The sequence below is a fragment of the Balaenoptera borealis genome, assembly GCF_965194805.1.
Source record: "Balaenoptera borealis genome assembly, chromosome: 16".
Classification (NCBI taxonomy): domain Eukaryota; kingdom Metazoa; phylum Chordata; class Mammalia; order Artiodactyla; family Balaenopteridae; genus Balaenoptera; species Balaenoptera borealis.
Genome location: NC_138872.1, coordinates 60,018,136 through 60,034,955, shown reverse-complemented (window position 1 = coordinate 60,034,955; position 16,820 = coordinate 60,018,136). Strand labels below are relative to the sequence as shown.

Below are 16,820 nucleotides of genomic sequence, written 5' to 3'. Positions count from 1 at the left end.
TTTTAAAGTGTGGTGTGTTAGTCCATTCAGGCTGCTATACAAAATACCATAGACTGGGTGGCTTATAAACAACAAAAATATATTTCTCACAGTTCTGGAGGCTGGGAAATCCAAGATCAAGGTGTCAGCAGATTTGGTGTCTGGTGAGAGCCCACAGAGAGCTAGCTGTCTTTTCACTATAAACTCTCATGGTGGAGGGGGCAGGAGATCTCCCTGGAGTTTCTTTTATAAGGACACTAATCCCATTCATGAGGGCTCCACCCTCATGACCTAATAATCTCCCAAAGACCTCCAAATGCCAACACACTGGGGATTAGGTTTCAACATAAGAATTTGGGGTGGGGGGGCACAAACATTCAGTCTACAGCAACTGGGGAGCTTGGAGGAGGGAAAAGAGTAGAGTGAAAGAAAAGTTTCCCAAAGATGAAGAGCATAGGCTAAGGGGGGAAGAGTAAAGATTAAAGAAGTCAGAGAAATCAGTGATGGGCAGAGTCTGAGACAGTGTGAGGCCTGAAAGCCAAAGCACCAAGGAAGTCCTTCCCCGGCACCCTCACTGAGCCGTACGAGCAGTGAAGGCCTGCCGAGTTTGCTCTTAATCGCTTGTAGGCCTCGGGCGTCTTGGAGAAGCCCAGGAATGGCTCCGTCCTCAGAGAGGTCACCGCAGACATCTACTGGCATGTTGCCAAGCCTCTCAGATGTGCTGGGTGGGCTTCTAGGGACCAGGCTGGGAGGCTTCATCTTGCCTCAGGCTCTCTCCCCACAAGCATCTTCTCTCCCCCAGTTGTTTCAAGCTTGAACCAGAGAGCGCAGGCCTTGGAGCGGTACCACATCAATAGATGGGTGGCCCAGAGAGGATGGTGATGCCATCCTGCTGAGGCTCCCCAGGGTAGCTCTGGTCTCTCCCCTTCCCCCGGTTTGCTGTTCAGCTTGTTCAGCTCTCTCTTTGATTCTGTGAGGAAAACCTGTGATCCTTCCAATAAAATCCCATTTTGGCTTAAGTTAGCCAGAGTCAGTTTGGGTTGGTTGCTAACAATCCAAAAATAAAAATAAAATCCTTAACCGTTTTATCCCATTCTTAACTAATTCCTCCACTCTTGCCTGAAATGTCGACAATAGACACTGATTGAGGGCCTTCCCCTTTGCTCCTCAGGATAGGGGTGACTGGTGAATTCTGGCATCTTAGGGTCAGCTGCTTCTCCTCCATGACAGGGAAGGAGGTGGGGAAACACAGACAGATAGAGATAAATGTGCAAAAGGATTTAGGAGATGTCATACTAGTCAGGACTCTTTCCATAAGAAATGACATAAACACTGAAGTTCAAAAAGAACTTACTGGTATTATTGCTGAAAAGTCCAACGGTAAAATCAGCTTTAGTAGCTCGACTTTTGACCAAGTTTCTCTCTTGTCACTTGACTCAGCAATGCCATCTTCTGGGTCTTGGCTCCATTCCCAGGTCTTTCCCTCATGGTCACAAGAGAGCTGCAGCACTTGCAGCCCTCACACACTAATTCCTTCTAAACTCTCCCTCATCATCTCATCTGCTTCCATGTTTTTTTGTTTGCTTGTTTTTTGTTTTGTTTTCATTTTTGTTTTTTTGGCCATGCCATGTGGCTTGCAAGATCTTAGTTCCCCAACCAGGAATTAAACCCATGCTCCCTGCAGTGGAAGCACAGAGTTGGGCCACCAGGGAATTCCCTGCTCCCATGGTTTGAAACGTGTTACCTTCCAAATCTATATATCCAACTCCAACCTTGGCCCTGAAATCCAGACCTATCTACCAACTGCCTACTTGGTACATCTATTTCAAGTCTAAGAGGCATCTCAAACTTTATTAAAGTGCATTTGGATTCTCCAAAAGGGAAAGAATGTATGCAGCCTTTTCAAACCTACTTGGTCATTGAATTCCTTTTTTCAAGGACCACCTATGAACATTTAGGAATATATGTTTTATGGAACATAATTTGGGAAAAATCAGTCCAGATTATCTCCACAATTTCCTCCAGTTCTCAAAGACTGTGATTTGGGGATTTAGCAGAGTGACAGTAAAACAGAAGTAGCATGGTTTTAAAGCAAGGATTTTTTTTTTTAAGTTTCGTGATAAAGTTTGTTGATGTGATAACATCACCAAAAGAGTGCTGGGTCTGACCTCGCTCTACACAGAAAGAACAGGGAGGAAAACCAATTCCCAAGTCAGCATCAAGCTTCAGCAGTCACTCAACGCTCTAAAGAAGCGAAGAGACGCTGCCTCAAACTTCCAAAGCCATTAGCGTGTTCTGCAAGGAAAATTCCATCCATTTAAAAGATCCTTTATCCAAATTACTAAACTACCAGCAAGCTTTCACAGCAGAACACTTTGACCTTTTAGCTCTTAACTCCAAACCAACAGTACACAAGTTCTTCCCAGGACTTTAGTAGATTTTTCACTTGGAGAGGGAAATCTAGACCTGCATTAGTCCGGGTTCTCCAGAGAAACAGAACCAACAGAATGTACATATAGAGAGAAAGAGATTTACTCTAAGAAACTGGTTCACACAATTATGGAGGCTGAGAAGTCCTAAGATGTGCAGTTGGCAAGCTGGAGACCCAGGAAAGTCAACAGCGATGGTGTAGTTTCAGTCCAAGAGCCAGCAAGCTCGAGACACAAAAAGAGCTGATGTTTCAATGTCTGAAGACAGGAAAAGACTGGTGTCCCAGCTCAATAGTCAGGCAGATCTTCAACTCTCTGGATGAGGGCAGTCTACTTTTGCTCGGTGTACTCATTCAAATGCTAATCACATCCAAAAACACCCACACAGACACACCCAGAATAATCTTTGCCCAAATATCTGGGCCCCATCAAATTGACACATAAAATTAACCATCGCAAGGCCCTTGACTACACATCCAATCCTTGCCTTCTGTTGACCTCCTTGAATAACCTTTGTGCTATGCTGTGCTACCTGGTTACTGTGGGAGCTGTGTCTCCCAGAATCCCCATCCCTGCATGGTTCCAGGATAGAGCTGGCCAACAGAGGAACATGAATGAGACTGGGAAAGCGGATGGGAAGCCGCAGCCACTGTTCTCCGAAGGACATCACAGTCGCATGCAGTGATGGATGGTCACAAAGATGCCTAATGGGTTCAGGTACATCCTCCTTCTCCTTTGCTCTACATCCAGCTCTTCTTCCCACCTGCTGGCCGTGCTGACCAACAGCAGCCCCAGCCCCACCATCTTGCCATCAGCTTACCTGCTGATTCACAGAGGCGGGGGCCACACACAACTGTACAAGCTCCCCATCACGGCCCTCTGTTAGCAACTGGATGTTCCCGACTTCTCAGATCAACTGGTCGGTGATTCCTCTGGTCCTCACCTCCCCAGCTCCTCTCACAATTGTGGAAGGTCTGATTCCTACAATATGTCCCTTACGCTGTACCACTCATGGTGGCTCAGCTCCCCTGACCATCCTTGACTGATACACCTCTTTAATCTTGTTTTGAACCTACAGTTGAAATGATTCACTAAGAACTGTCCAGATCCTGCCCACAGAGTGGCACAGCATTATGATGAAGGCACAAGTTTTGGAGCCAGAAAAATCTGAAGCCCAGCTTCACAACAGTGGATCCTGTGTGGCCTTGGGCAAGTGGTCTGAACTCTCTGAGGCTCAGTTTCCTTATCTGTAACAATGTCCTTGATAATATATCAACTTCCTGGGATTGTTGCCAGGATTAAGTAAGATAATCTCTAGAACTCATAAATTTATATGCAGGACTTCCCTGGTGCTGCAGTGGTTAAGAATCCACCTGCTGATGCAGGGGGCATGGGTTCAAGCCCCGGTCCGGGATGATCCCACATGCCGCGGAGCAACTAAGCCCATGCACACAACTACTGAGCCTGCGCTCTAGAGCCTGCAAGCCACAACTACTGAGCCCACGTGCCACAACTACTGAAGCCCACGCGCCTAGAGCCTGTGCTCCGCAACAAGAGAAGCCACCACCATGAGAAGTCCGCGCACCACAACAAAGCGTAGCCCCCGCTCGCTGCAACTAGAGAAAGCCCGCGTGCAGCAACGAAGACCCAACACAGCCAAAAATAAATAAATAAATTTATTTTTAAAAATAATAAATTTATGTGCAAATAATTTATGAGCACAGTTCCTGGACCAGAGGAAGTGCTCAGCAAACTTTAGTGATTTTGTTATCATTAACAGGAAGCTCAGAGCCATTCAACCTCTGGGAAGGTTGTTTGCCCAAGTTTGGTTAGAGCAGTATAACCAGGGGGAGACCCCACATAAATGGGATCATCCCCAAACCAAAGTCAGGAAACCAATATTATGCATTAATTGCTGGAATTTCAAATTAATTAAAATGCTAGAATTTCAAGGGATGACGAAGCAAAGGGGCACCGCAAGGGTGGAAGGCAGAATGTGTTTGAGTTTGAGAGATGGGTTAAGGCAAGGGGTTAGTACTAAGGTAATGAGTAGCAGGCAAAAGTGAGCATTCTCTTTTTATAGGATGTCTGATGTGTAGCACAGAGCAGGCATAGTGGCCTATAGGAAATCTACAAGCTCAGTCCAAAACCCTTACCTTTTCCCAAAGTAGAAAAATAGCTTCCAGAAATTCAAATATCATTGCAATACTGCATCAACATCTAGATGTTTTAATGCCATTTACTTTGGTGGATGTACATGGTATTTATTATGACACATTATTTTGAGAATCATTATTTAGTGCTTTCTTTAATTAGAGAAGGTTAGACAGTTCTTATTACAGGATTTGGATTTGGATTAGGTGATTTGGGAGCCGGTGCAACAAAACAGGCTTAGCTCTGGACTGGATGTTGACAGGTTGTGGGGTTAACTCTATAACTGGGGTATAACTATGTATTAGTCAAGGTTTTCCAGAGAAGCAGAACCCATAGGAGACAGAAAGGAAGATAGATAAAGAGATGAGAGGGAGAGAGAGAGAGAGAAAGAGAGAGAGGTATTTCAAGGAATTGGCTCATGCAGTTGTGGGAGTTGGCAAGTCCAAAAATCACAGGGCAGAGCCCAGAAGGCTAAAAATGCAGGGAAGGGTTGATGTTACAGTATTGAGTCCAAAATCCAGGCAGCAAGCAAGGCAGGCTGGAAATTCTAGGGTTTTTCTATGTTGCAGGCTTGAGGCCAAAACTTTTTGGAGGGAGAGTAAACCTCAGTCTTTGCTCTTAAGGCCTTCAACTGATTGGATGAGGCCCACCCGCTTTATGGAGGGTAATCTGCTTTATTCAAAGTCCACTGGTTTGAATGTGAGTCGTGTCTAGAAAATATCTTCACAACAACATCTAGACTGTGTAACTCTGGTGATCACGGGAGCTGTTCCCAAGAATACAGTTCTCTCCTTCTGAGCACAAGGCAGGATTGTACTTTCCATGCCCCTCTTTGAAGTTACACATAGATGAGTAACTTGTTTTTGAACGTGAGCAGAAGGGACATGTGTACTTGAAGACAGAGGCCAGTGCTTAATTCAACCACATTCTCTTTCTCTCTGCCATGTTGAATAGCAATGCCCCAGCGGGTGACAGCTCCGTGGGCCTGGGTTCCAATGGGAGGATGATAGAGGCACAGTCCCAGCTGACCCAGTGGGAGGTTATGGGCTGAATGTTTGTGCCCCCAAATTCTTTTGGTGAAGCCCTAACTCCCAAAGTGATGGTATTTGGAGGTGAGGCCTTTAGGAGATGATTAAGTTTAGATGAGGTCATGAGAGGGGAGGCCCTTATGATGAGATCAGTGCCTTATAGACACCAGAGAACTTTCTCGAGCACTCGAGTGTCATAGGTGGACACAGGGAGAAGGCAGCCAACTGCAACCCAGGAAGGGAGCTCTCATCAGACACCAAATCTGCTGACACCCTGATCTTGGACTTCCCAGACTCCAGAATGGTGAGAAATAAATTTCTGTTGTTTAATCCACCCAGCCTATGATATTTTGTGATAGCAACCCATGCCTCCTGAGACACGTTGCATGAATGAGATCTGGGTGATGTTTGTTACTACAACACAACCTTGTCTATCCTGACTGATACAGAGTCCAGAGCCATGGTACTAACCATTGTGCGGCATTGCCTCTTCACTACCACTGAAAACTTCTTTATGAGCACTAAATATTTCCAAACAAACTTCTGCTAGTGTACTGCAGTCCAAAATGAAAGAAACCTCAAAAGAACACAAAACTAACATGGACACAAAGGAACAGCGAACATTAAGGCAGAAACATTGGCCCTCTGGTGTACCCATAAACTGCCAATGATTTGGTTTCTTACTCAACTTGAAACAGAGCCTGGGGGAGTCTGGGCTTGTGCTAAGGGGAGGTGGAGGAGATGAAACAGCTCAGAGCCAGGTTCTAATGAAGCACGAGGCTCAGCATTCCTGCTGGGCGAATCCTGCAATGGCGGATTCCAATGCAAAGACCTTTTCCTCCCATCTCTCCCTCATACTCAGATCTCTGCACATCCCTCAGAAGCCTGTCTGCTCATGGACATGAAAAGGCTAATTTGATATGGGGCCAAGTCTCAAGGCCGTCTGTTAGTTTTCCAAGAAGATTCCCTTTGAAGATTCTCCTCTGAACTCCTGCCATCTCTCAGCCCTATCAGAAACGTCAGCTCTTTAGAATTTTTCAAAGTGGGTTCACTCTGATTTCCAGGGCGTCCTGACTGTTTGCAATTCTAAGACTCGTCATATCAGGGAAGTTTGATTTCTTGTTTTTCAACCACTGACTTCTCCTCGTGACACTTTTTGTCTCCACTGTAAATACCAAAAACCACAGGACACAGAGCTTGCTGACGGTGGTGCCTGCATCATTAGATGACTTGAGAAGCAGAAACAAATCCTCCCATTCCATAAATATTGATTGTGTGCCCACTACGTACTAGGCACTATGCCAGGCACCGAGGTACACCAGTGAGTTCATTTTAGATGTGGTTCCTGCCCTAACGGGGTTTACAGTCTGATGGGGGACACAGAAAAAAAAAAAGAAACTAATAAATAAAGTACCTACGATTGTGAAAGTGCTATTAAGGAAAAAGCACGGTGCTGAGAGAGCCTGAAAGGAGGTGAGTGAGGGTGGAGGGTACAGGGGAAAGACACTCCTCTGTTAGTCGGGGGCCCTCTGGGAAGCAGTCACCAAGATGGAATTAGATTGCGACAGGTTTTGAGGGGGGAAAACACTAGTGAAGAACACAGGGAGGGAGCCAGAGAAGGGGGGAAGAACCTTCAGACCATAATGCAGGTCTAACACCACTGAAGGAGAAGGGCAAGGAAGGGACTTGGGTAGCAAGTGTCTCAGGCTGCAGGACAAGGTCTGGCTGATGGGGGGGGGGGGGCGGGGGGGGCAGTTATTGAGCCAAAGTTGCTCGTGGAGGAGTCCTGGGTCTCACAGGAATGGGCCCAATGCACTAGTCCCCTGGCCGTGCTCGGGCCTGGCTGGGGGCAGCCTGGGGAAGCCAAGTCCCAGTGGGAAAGCAGTGGTGAGCAGTGGCAGCCGGAACAGTCAGGCAGGCGGCCTCCCTGCAGCACCTCCCAGGGGTCACCGGCGCGGCCATCAGTCTCCAGGACTGTTTGCGGAGCAGCCCTGAATGACTTCCAAAGGCCTTTCTTATGAGGGGAAACTGCTTTTTAAATTGGATAATGGGTATCTAGGGTTCATTATAATATCTTTTCTATTTTGCATATGTTATGAAAGTTTTATACTATGAAATTTTAAATTTTAGTTTAAAAGTATATGAAAGAGGGCTTCCCTGGTGGTGCGGTGGTTAAGAATCCGCCTGCCAATGCAGGGGACACGGGTTCGAGCCCTGGTCTGGGAAGATCCCACATGCCGCGGAGCAACTGGGCCCGTGAGCCACAACTACTGAGCCTGCGCATGTGGAGCCTGTGCTCCGCAACAAGAGAGGCCGCGATAGTGAGAGGCCCGCGCACTGCGATGAAGAGTGGCCCCTGCTCGCCGCAACTAGAGAAAGCCCTCGCACAGAAACGAAAACCCAACACAGCCAAAAAAAAAAAAAAAAAAAAGTATATGAAAGAATTTATTCCAAGGTATTAAGAAAGTGTATCTCTGAGTATCCTTTTATGGGTGATTCTTATTTTTGTCTGTATTAATTAATTTTTCCCAATAAATATATATTACTTTTACAATAATAAAAAAGTTATTTTAATTATAAAATTTTAAATAGGCATTTTCAAGTGTTTTTTTTAAGTGTAAAGTACTTGGAACAGTAATAGTATTTATTAGTAGCACACAATTTGAGATACCTTAGGTTTAAATCCAACAAAATCCATCTATACACCATGTTAATTCAAATAAAAATTATTTAATATCTTTTTTTAATATTTATTTATTGATTTGGTTGCACCAGGTCTTAGTTGCAGCACACGGGCTCCTTAGTTGCAGCTCTCAGGCTCCCCAGTTGTGGCATGCGAACTCTTGGTTGCGGCATGCATGTGGGATCTAGTTCCCTCACCAGGGATCGAACCCCAGCCCCCTGCATTGGGAGCATGGAGTCTTATCCACTGTGCCACCAGGGAAGCCCCTTATTTAAAATCTTAACCAATGACATATAGAATAAAGTCAGTGTGGTATATAGGTGAAGATCATGGTATTTAGAATCGAGCAGGCTTGGTTACATTCCAGCTGTTGGCATCTTTTAGATGTCTAACCTGAGCAAATTTCTTCGCCTCTGCAAAGGGGCCAACATCTACCCCATAGGGCTGTTGTAAGACTATTGCAAAGCAATCTATATAATACAATTATTACAGGGCCTAGAACATAGAAATAATCTCTAAGTGGCTTGTCATACATGTTGTTTGATAAATATTTTTAAAGTTTGAGTAGTTCCATAATCTACAACTTCCACATCACCTGGGTGAATATCAGGATCATTGTTAACACAATTTGTACCATGTCACCAATCAATGATCACCTACAAATATTTAATGGTATTACATGGAGTCTAATAACCTAGACATATTGTACCTCAAAAAGATTAAGAGTATCAGTTAACATGCCAAGAAAATTATTTATAAATATCCTATGGCTTAGAAAAAGAGATGGCATAATTATTTTATGGTTGTTTCTCTCTCCCGTCAAGTTCAAGAACTTTTACGTTCTCTCCTGTACTTTTGGGAAAATACTCTTTCCTAAGCTATAAATAATTTTAAAACCTACACATTTGTGATTCGATGAATTAATTAGCAGAATGAGACTCGGCTTTCCTCCATTCCTGTTGTGAAGTCATTCAAACATCTGAAGCAAAAGTGTGTGTTTCACAACTGCTCCACTTCGGTTTCTTCATGAAGCAGATTTGGGTACAAAACGCACTGAGGGGGCTTCTCTGGTGGCACAGTGGTTAAGAATTCGCCTGCCAATACAGGGGACACGGGTTCGAGCCCTGGTCTGGGAAGATCCCACATGCCGCGGAGCAACTAGGCCCGTGAGCCACAACTACTGAGCCTGCGCTCTAGAGCCCTCGAGCCACAATTGCTGAGCCCACGTGCCACAACTGCTGAAGCCCAGGCGCCTAGAGCCCATGCTCTGCAACAAGAGAAGCCACGACGATAAGCCCGCGCACCGCAACAAAGACCCAACACAGCCAAAAAAAAAAACAAAAAAAAAAACGCACTGAGGAAATTGACTTTGAGAAGGAATCCCAAGCCCCAGGCAGTGGTTGTGTTCTGTGATACATATGCACTGCCATTTTATCACAATCATCTTCCGTAATGTTTCCTCTCAGGGGTGTAGAAAGCCCCAGAACAGATGCCTCTGATTAAATGTAGAGTGGGGACTTCCCTGGCGGTCCAGCGGTTAAAAGTCCGCGCTTCCACCGCAGGGGCCGTGGGTTCAATCCCTAGCCGGCCAAAAGTATGTATAAATAGAGGGAGAGAGGGAGGGAGGGAGGGAGGGAGGAAGAAGAGTGAATCCCTGCCATGACCATGACTCAAGGTGACTGTCCCTCTCTCTAGGACACAGACTGCAAAGTTGCCTGTCATGCATCTTCTTTTGATTCACCTTTTTCATACATAGTACTTTCTTTTCCTGACCTTTGCTCCTGTTTAGATGCAAGAGCGACTTCAAACCACAGGGAACGTTCCTGCATAGAATCACCACATCAAGGAGTCAGACATCCTGATTTAGGATCCTGGCAAAGCACCTGTTACTAGTCATGTGGCTTTGTCAAATGTCTTTAACTTGTCGGAGCTTTGGAGATTTGGCTACTTACTCTGTGTCAACGAAAAAAATTAATCAATAGTCCAACTAAGAAAGAAATAGAAAATTTTATTTGAGCCAACCTAAGAATTATAATTGGGGAGACAGTCTTTCAGAAAGCTCTGAGGACTCTTCCACCCGTTAGAGGTCAAAGCACAATTATATAAGTTTTTGAGACAAAGGGTTAGAGTCAAATAACGTCTTATTGACAGTTTACACAATCCAGATCTCACATATAAAGCACTGAGTGGTAGGTCATGGGTCATCAGGGCCCCTTACAAGATTAAGAAGGAAGGTTATCTCCTAAGGAGGTCTGGTTAATGCAGATGCACAATATACACTAAGGGAGAGGGAGGAGGCCCACATGGGTCCCCAAAAAAGTTTAAATTTTTCTTGTCTTGCCATAAAATATGAATTTTATTTCACATTCTGTAAAAGAGAAACAACAATGAAATCACCTATCACATGAGTTGTCGTGAAGATTACATGACAAAATACTTAGGACACCAGGGATGCGACTGTGAGGTGGGAATGGTCCACCCAGAGGGAAAGTATTCAATCACTGATATTGTTTAGAATTGTCTTGGGACACCACTGTAACTCAGTACCTGGCACTCAGTATGGACTCAATAGATGGCAGTCATTTAGAAGTAAAATTTAGGGAATTCCCTGGCAGTCCAGTGGTTAGGACTTGGCACTTTCACTGCTGGGGCCCAGGTTCAATCCCTGGTCTCGGAACTAAGATCCCTCAAGACATGTGGCGTGGCCAAAAAAGAAAAAAAATTTTCAATTTAATTTTAGTTCACGTCATTGTTTTACCTTATTTTATTTTAATAACAGTTCTATTGAGATAGAGTTCACATACCATAAAGTCCCTTCTCTTAAAGTGTGCAATTTGGTGGTTTTTAGTATATTCACAGAGTTATACATCAATCACCATTATCTTATTCCAGAACATTTGCATCACCCTCTAAAAAACCTCCTACCCATTAGCAGTCACTCTCCATTCTCTGGCAACCACTAATTTGCTTTCTGTCTCTATGGATTTGCTTATTCTGGACATTTCATACAAATGGAATCATACAACATATGGCCTTTTGCGTCTGGCTTCTTTCACTTAGCATAATGCTGTCAAAGTTCATGTGTGTTGTAGCAGGTGTTAGTACGTCTTTCCTTTTGATGGCTGAATAATGTTCTGTTGATCTACCCAAGACCAATTTTCTTTCTCCGTTCATCAGTTCACGGACGTTTGGGTCGTTTCCACTTCTTAGCTATTATGAATAATGCTTGTGAGTATTCATGTGCAAGTCTTTATGTGGACATATATTTTCAGTTCTCTTGGGTGTATACCTAGGAGTAGAATTCTGGGCCAAATGGTAACTCTACGTATAACTTTTTTTTTTTGGCATGTGGGATCTTAGTTCCCCAAAAAAGGGATCAAACCCGTGCCCCTTGCACTGGAAGTGCAGAGTCTTAACCACTGGACTGCCAGGGAAGTCCCTATGTTTAACTTTTTGAACTGCCATCATTTCATTTAATTATTCACCATGGTTTTCATCTTAGTCAACAATTCCTTGTTTCCACAACTACCTCACATCCAAGGGTATTTTATCCATAGCCAGAGACCAGTGTTTCCTGAAATGGCTTTTAAGGAACACTAAGTCCCAAAAGATGTTCCATGAGAAATAGATCTCACATTCAAAAAAGTGTAAGAAGATGACGTATGCCACATATTGTAGACTTATAATGCAAATTTACATTGTGAAGTAAAATTCATATTTTATGCCAAGACAAAAAAAATTTAAACATAAAAAATTCTTGTCTGCTCTTTGGCCATCTCTCTCCCTTCTACTGTGCATTGTGTATCTGCATTATGCATTGACCAAACCTCCCCATCAGCAGCAACACCTGCTCAGCCATAAAGAGCAACATGCTCCCAGCATCACCAAGACAACTCCTTAAAAGATGACATTCCTTCTTGAGCTTGTGAGGGGTCACATGACCCACCACAGTGATGCTTAGATCTGGATTATATAAACTGTCAATAATATGTGATTTGATGTACAGCCCCCTGTCTCAAAAAACTTACATAACTGTGCTTTTACTTCTAACAGGTGGAACAGTTCTCAGAGCTTTCTGAGATGCTTTTCCTGGGTTATAATCCTCAAATTTGGCTCGAATAAGATTTTCCATTTCTTTCTTATATTGGCTGATTAATTTTTCATCGACAATATATTAAATATTCTGTGAATATTCTGCATAGAGAATACTGTGGAGCTCAGTGTTTCCCAAACATATGTGATCATGGACCCCTTTTCACAGAACATCTATTAACAGAACTGATGTCCTAAGGAACCCATTTTGGGAAATGCTGTTAGAGATGTACACACCATAGGCTAAAATGTACAGGCATTTGTGACTAATCAGTGTATTTCTCCAGCCAATAAATGATTCACTCCCTTTAATGAATCTCAGTATTTGGGGGGAAGAGATAAATTTAATGGAAATGTTTACCAATTTGAACTCCTGGAGGTGGCAGTGCCTAAAGTCACAGATTTTTCAGATATATATGCCAATAAATTCCTTTTCCTTTAAATACATGTGAGTTTCTTTTCTGTCTCTTGCATTTTAAAGAGTCCTACTAATACAATTGAGCTATTTCTGGCTTTCTCTGATAGACAGTCAATCCCATCAACTGAAAATTTTACCAACAGGCTCTTTAAATAATCATGCTGAATTTAGGAGTGGCGTTGCCAACCTTGGAACATTGAAAACCCCTGAACGAGAGAGCATCAGGGACCGCTTCCCTTTCCCCTCTTGTTAGCTGTTTCGCCGTAGAGATGGCTCATAACAACACACTGTGTTATCAGGGCCTAGAATATCTTGGTGAAATGCCCATCAGTAGGAGAATGATTAATCAAAGTACAGTAAATGCATACTATTTAATAAAACATGAATTTTCTTTAATGATCTCCAATTACCTGACTAGCTGGATTAATCAGCTCTCACCAGTCAGTGTGATGCCCACAGCAAGAATGGGAGGAGATACTGAGCTACCACACGTAGGTGAACGTTTGTTCCTATTAGTTGAGCTGTATGCTTATCCCAAAAGTTAACTGTCTGTGTTTCCAAACCTATTTGCATTTGTACTTGTTCTTATAATTGTTTGTGTAAATATCACATAAACCAGTGAAATGTGAAAAATAAAAAGAGTTAGTGTGTATATGAAAACAAAGTTGGTTGCTTTGGAAAGACTTGATAAAAGCACATCAATTTTTATTTAGTTAAATATTCTCTCTTGGTAGAAACCAATTCTTGAGTTTTCCTAGTTTCATTAATTTTTTTGTTTCTATCAGTATCGTGGGATATTTTGTAAGCCCCATAAACCCAAACCTCTCAGGTTGAGTGGAAACAAGTATACCATCCAAAATATGCACAAAAATGCCTCAATGCATTAGGCATTTGAAAAAAGCAACTTGCTATATATTTTCTTTGACGCATTTAAGGTTAGCAGAAATGTTTAATTAATGTATCCCTTCATAGAATAAAGAAAATACAATGATAATTGTCATTATGTGACAAAAAGTACATCTTACCTGAAAATTACTTTTCAGAAAACTCACTGTAGTGAAATCAACATTGAATTTATGATGGCAGACTTTTCCCTGTCTATGCTGTTTTGTTTTTAACTTTATGGGCGTTTTTCTTCTTTTGTTTTTGTTTTTGTTTTGTTTTTTGGTTTTGGTTTTGGGGGTTTTTTTTGGCCACGCCACACAGCTTGTGGGATCTTAGTTCCCCGACCAGGGATTGAACCCGGGCCCTTGGCAGTGAAAGTGCTGAGTCCTAACTACTGGACCACCAGGGCATTCCCTTAACTTTATGTTTTGACAAAATTTCATACTTATAGAAATGTTAACATTTTACACTTGCTCTGTAATCTTCCTCTCGCTAGAGCATGCTCTCTCTTTATATGTATAATTGTTGTCATTTGTATCAACGATTTAGGAAGCAACTTTCAGACATGATACTCCTTCACCCTTAAATACTTCAGTGTGTCTTCCCTACAAACAAGGGCATTCTATCACATAGGTACAGTATGATTGTCAAAATCAGGAAATTAATATTGATAATAATTAACACTGATACTATCATCTAAGACCTTATTCAGATTTCACCAATTTCCCACTAATGTCTACAGCAAAAGGAAAAAAAAATTTTTCCTGGTCCAGAATCCTATCCAGGAACTGGTCTCCTTGAATCTGGAACTCTGCCTCTGTCTTTGTCTTTCACGATCTGGGCATTTCTCAAAGAGCCCAGGCCCTTGGGACTTCCTGGCAGTCCAGTGTTTAAGACACCACACTTCCACTGCAGGGGCATGGGTTCCATCCCTGGTTGGGGAACTAAGATCCGGTATGCCGTGCAGTGAGGCCAAAAAACAGAAAAAAAAATTTTTTTTAAGTAGCATTGGGGTGGCGTCAAGATGGCAGTGTGGGAAGACACCAAGTTAGCGTCTCCCCACAACTAGGGCGCCTGCCAGCCGCTGGTGGGGGACCCTGATGCCCAAGCAGAAAGGAGGAACCCCCAAGTGAACCTGTAGGACGTGGGGGGACAGAGGGGGAAAGAGAAGTGGAGGCCAGCCAGGATCGGTGCCCCTGAGGCCGGGGAGATCAGGAGAGGTAGGCAGGAGGGGCCCTCCAGGAGGTGCGGGAGAGGAGCGGAGGGTGATCGACCAGCCCACTCGGTGCACTCGGCCCAGGGAGCCTGCTGAGCCCCCAGGCCGGTCCCCTGCCCTCCAAGGCCCCCCTGTCTCCGCCGGCCGCATTTGTCCCAGGGGCATAGGAAGGAGGCTGAGGGGAGATCAGGAGAGGCAGGCAAGAAGGGCCCTCCAGGAGGTGCGGGAGAGGAGCAGAGGGCGATCGCCTGGCCCACTCGGGCCCGTGGAGCCTGCTGAGCTCTCAGGCGGGTCCCCTGACCTCCAAAGCCCCCTCCAGGCCTTGTAGGTCCTTGGGGCATAGGAGGGAGATCAGGGAGAGGCAGGCGGGAGGGGTCCTCTGGGAGGAGCAAGGGAGGAGTGGAGGGTGATTGCTCCACCCACTCAGGCCCAGGGAGCCTGCTGAACTCCCAGGCCGGTTCCCTGCCCTCCAAGGTCCCCACCCCCACTGGCCGCATTGGTCCTGGGAGCATAAGAAAAAGGCCGAGGGGAGAACAGGAGAGGCAGGTGGGAGGGGCCCGAGGGGCCCTCCCAGACCCCAGACCAGAGGAGCAGGAGAGGAGAGGAGGGTGTTTGCCCCGCCCATTTGAGCCCAGGAAGCCTCCTGGGCTCCCAGGTGAGGTCCCCTGCCCTCTGAGACCAGGGGTGGGGGGCATGCCTGGGCCCCTTCTGTTCCTGGAGCCTAAGCCCCACCCCCCAACCCCGCAGGGCCTTTTCCAGCCCTGTGGGTCCTGAGCATAGGCCCCACCCACTGCCCAAACCTTGCCCTTGCTTAGGCCCCGCCCCCCAGAGCCAAGGCCTTTTCCCCATTTTTTTTGTTTGTTTTGTTTTCTCTTTTCCCTCCTCTTTTTTACTATTGTGGTACTGTTGTACCTTCCAGTCGTTGATTCATTTATTTTATTTTTATATTCTTTCTAACATATCTGTTAGTTTCCTAGTCTAATTTTATTTTTTACTTTCTTACTGTTCTCTTTTTTTTTTTTTTTTTTGCCACCCCACATGGCTTGTGGGATCTTGGTTCAGGAGTCGGGGGTCAGGCCGAAGCTCCTGCAGTGGAAGCTGCATGTCAGAACCACTGAACTAACAGAGAGCCTCAGACCTCAGGAAATATTCATTGCAGTGAAGTCTCACAGAGGTCCTCATCTCAGCACCAAGACCTACCTCTGCCCAACAGCCTACAAACTCCAGTGTTGGAAGCCTCAGGCCAAACAAGTAAGAGAGGAACACAATCCCACTCATAAAAAAATAAATAAATAAGATGACAAAAAAATATATCACAGATGAAGGAGGAAGGTAAAAACATATAAGACCAAATAAATGTAGAGGAAATAGGCAATCTACCCAAAAAAGAATTCAGAGTAATGATAGCAAAGATGACCCAGAATCTCGGAAATAGAATGGAGGCACGAATTGAGAAAATACAAGAAATGTTTAACAAAGATCTAGAAGAACTAAAGAACAAACAAACAGAGATGAACAACACAATAACTGAAATGAAAAATACACTAGAAGGAATCATTAACAGAATAACGGAGGCAGAAGAATGAATAAGTGAGCTGGAAGACAAAATGGTGGAAATAACTGCCAAGGAGCAGAATAAAGAAAAAAGAATGAAAAGAATTGAAGACAATCTCAGAGACCTCTGGGACGACACTAAACTCACCAACATTCGAATTATAGGGGTCCCAGAAGAAGAAGAGAAAAAGAAAGGGTCTGAGAAAATACCTGAAGAGATTATAGTCAAAAACTTCCCTTACATGGGAAAGGAAATAGTCACCCAAGTCCAGGAAGCACAGAGACTCCTATACAGGATAAACCCTAGGAAAAACACACCAAGACATATATTAATCAAACTAACAAAAATTAAATTCAAAGAAAAAAAATTAAAAGCAGCAAG

The 16,820-nt window shown here is 44.2% G+C and overlaps 1 protein-coding gene across 6 annotated transcripts in view; it reads right to left on the bottom strand.

The window, feature by feature from the left end:
• TNFRSF17 (TNF receptor superfamily member 17) overlaps positions 1 to 16,820 on the bottom strand; it is a 115,444-nt gene that overhangs the window by 4,705 nt on the left and 93,919 nt on the right. The window contains exon 1 of one of the 6 annotated variants that reach the window (XM_082360205.1): positions 1,334 to 8,029. The exons of the other annotated variants lie outside the window; for them this stretch is intronic. The gene's annotated coding sequence lies outside the window, so the exon portion shown is untranslated. Of the gene's footprint in view, positions 1 to 1,333; positions 8,030 to 16,820 lie in introns of those variants that run through there. 6 annotated transcript variants of the gene reach the window in all.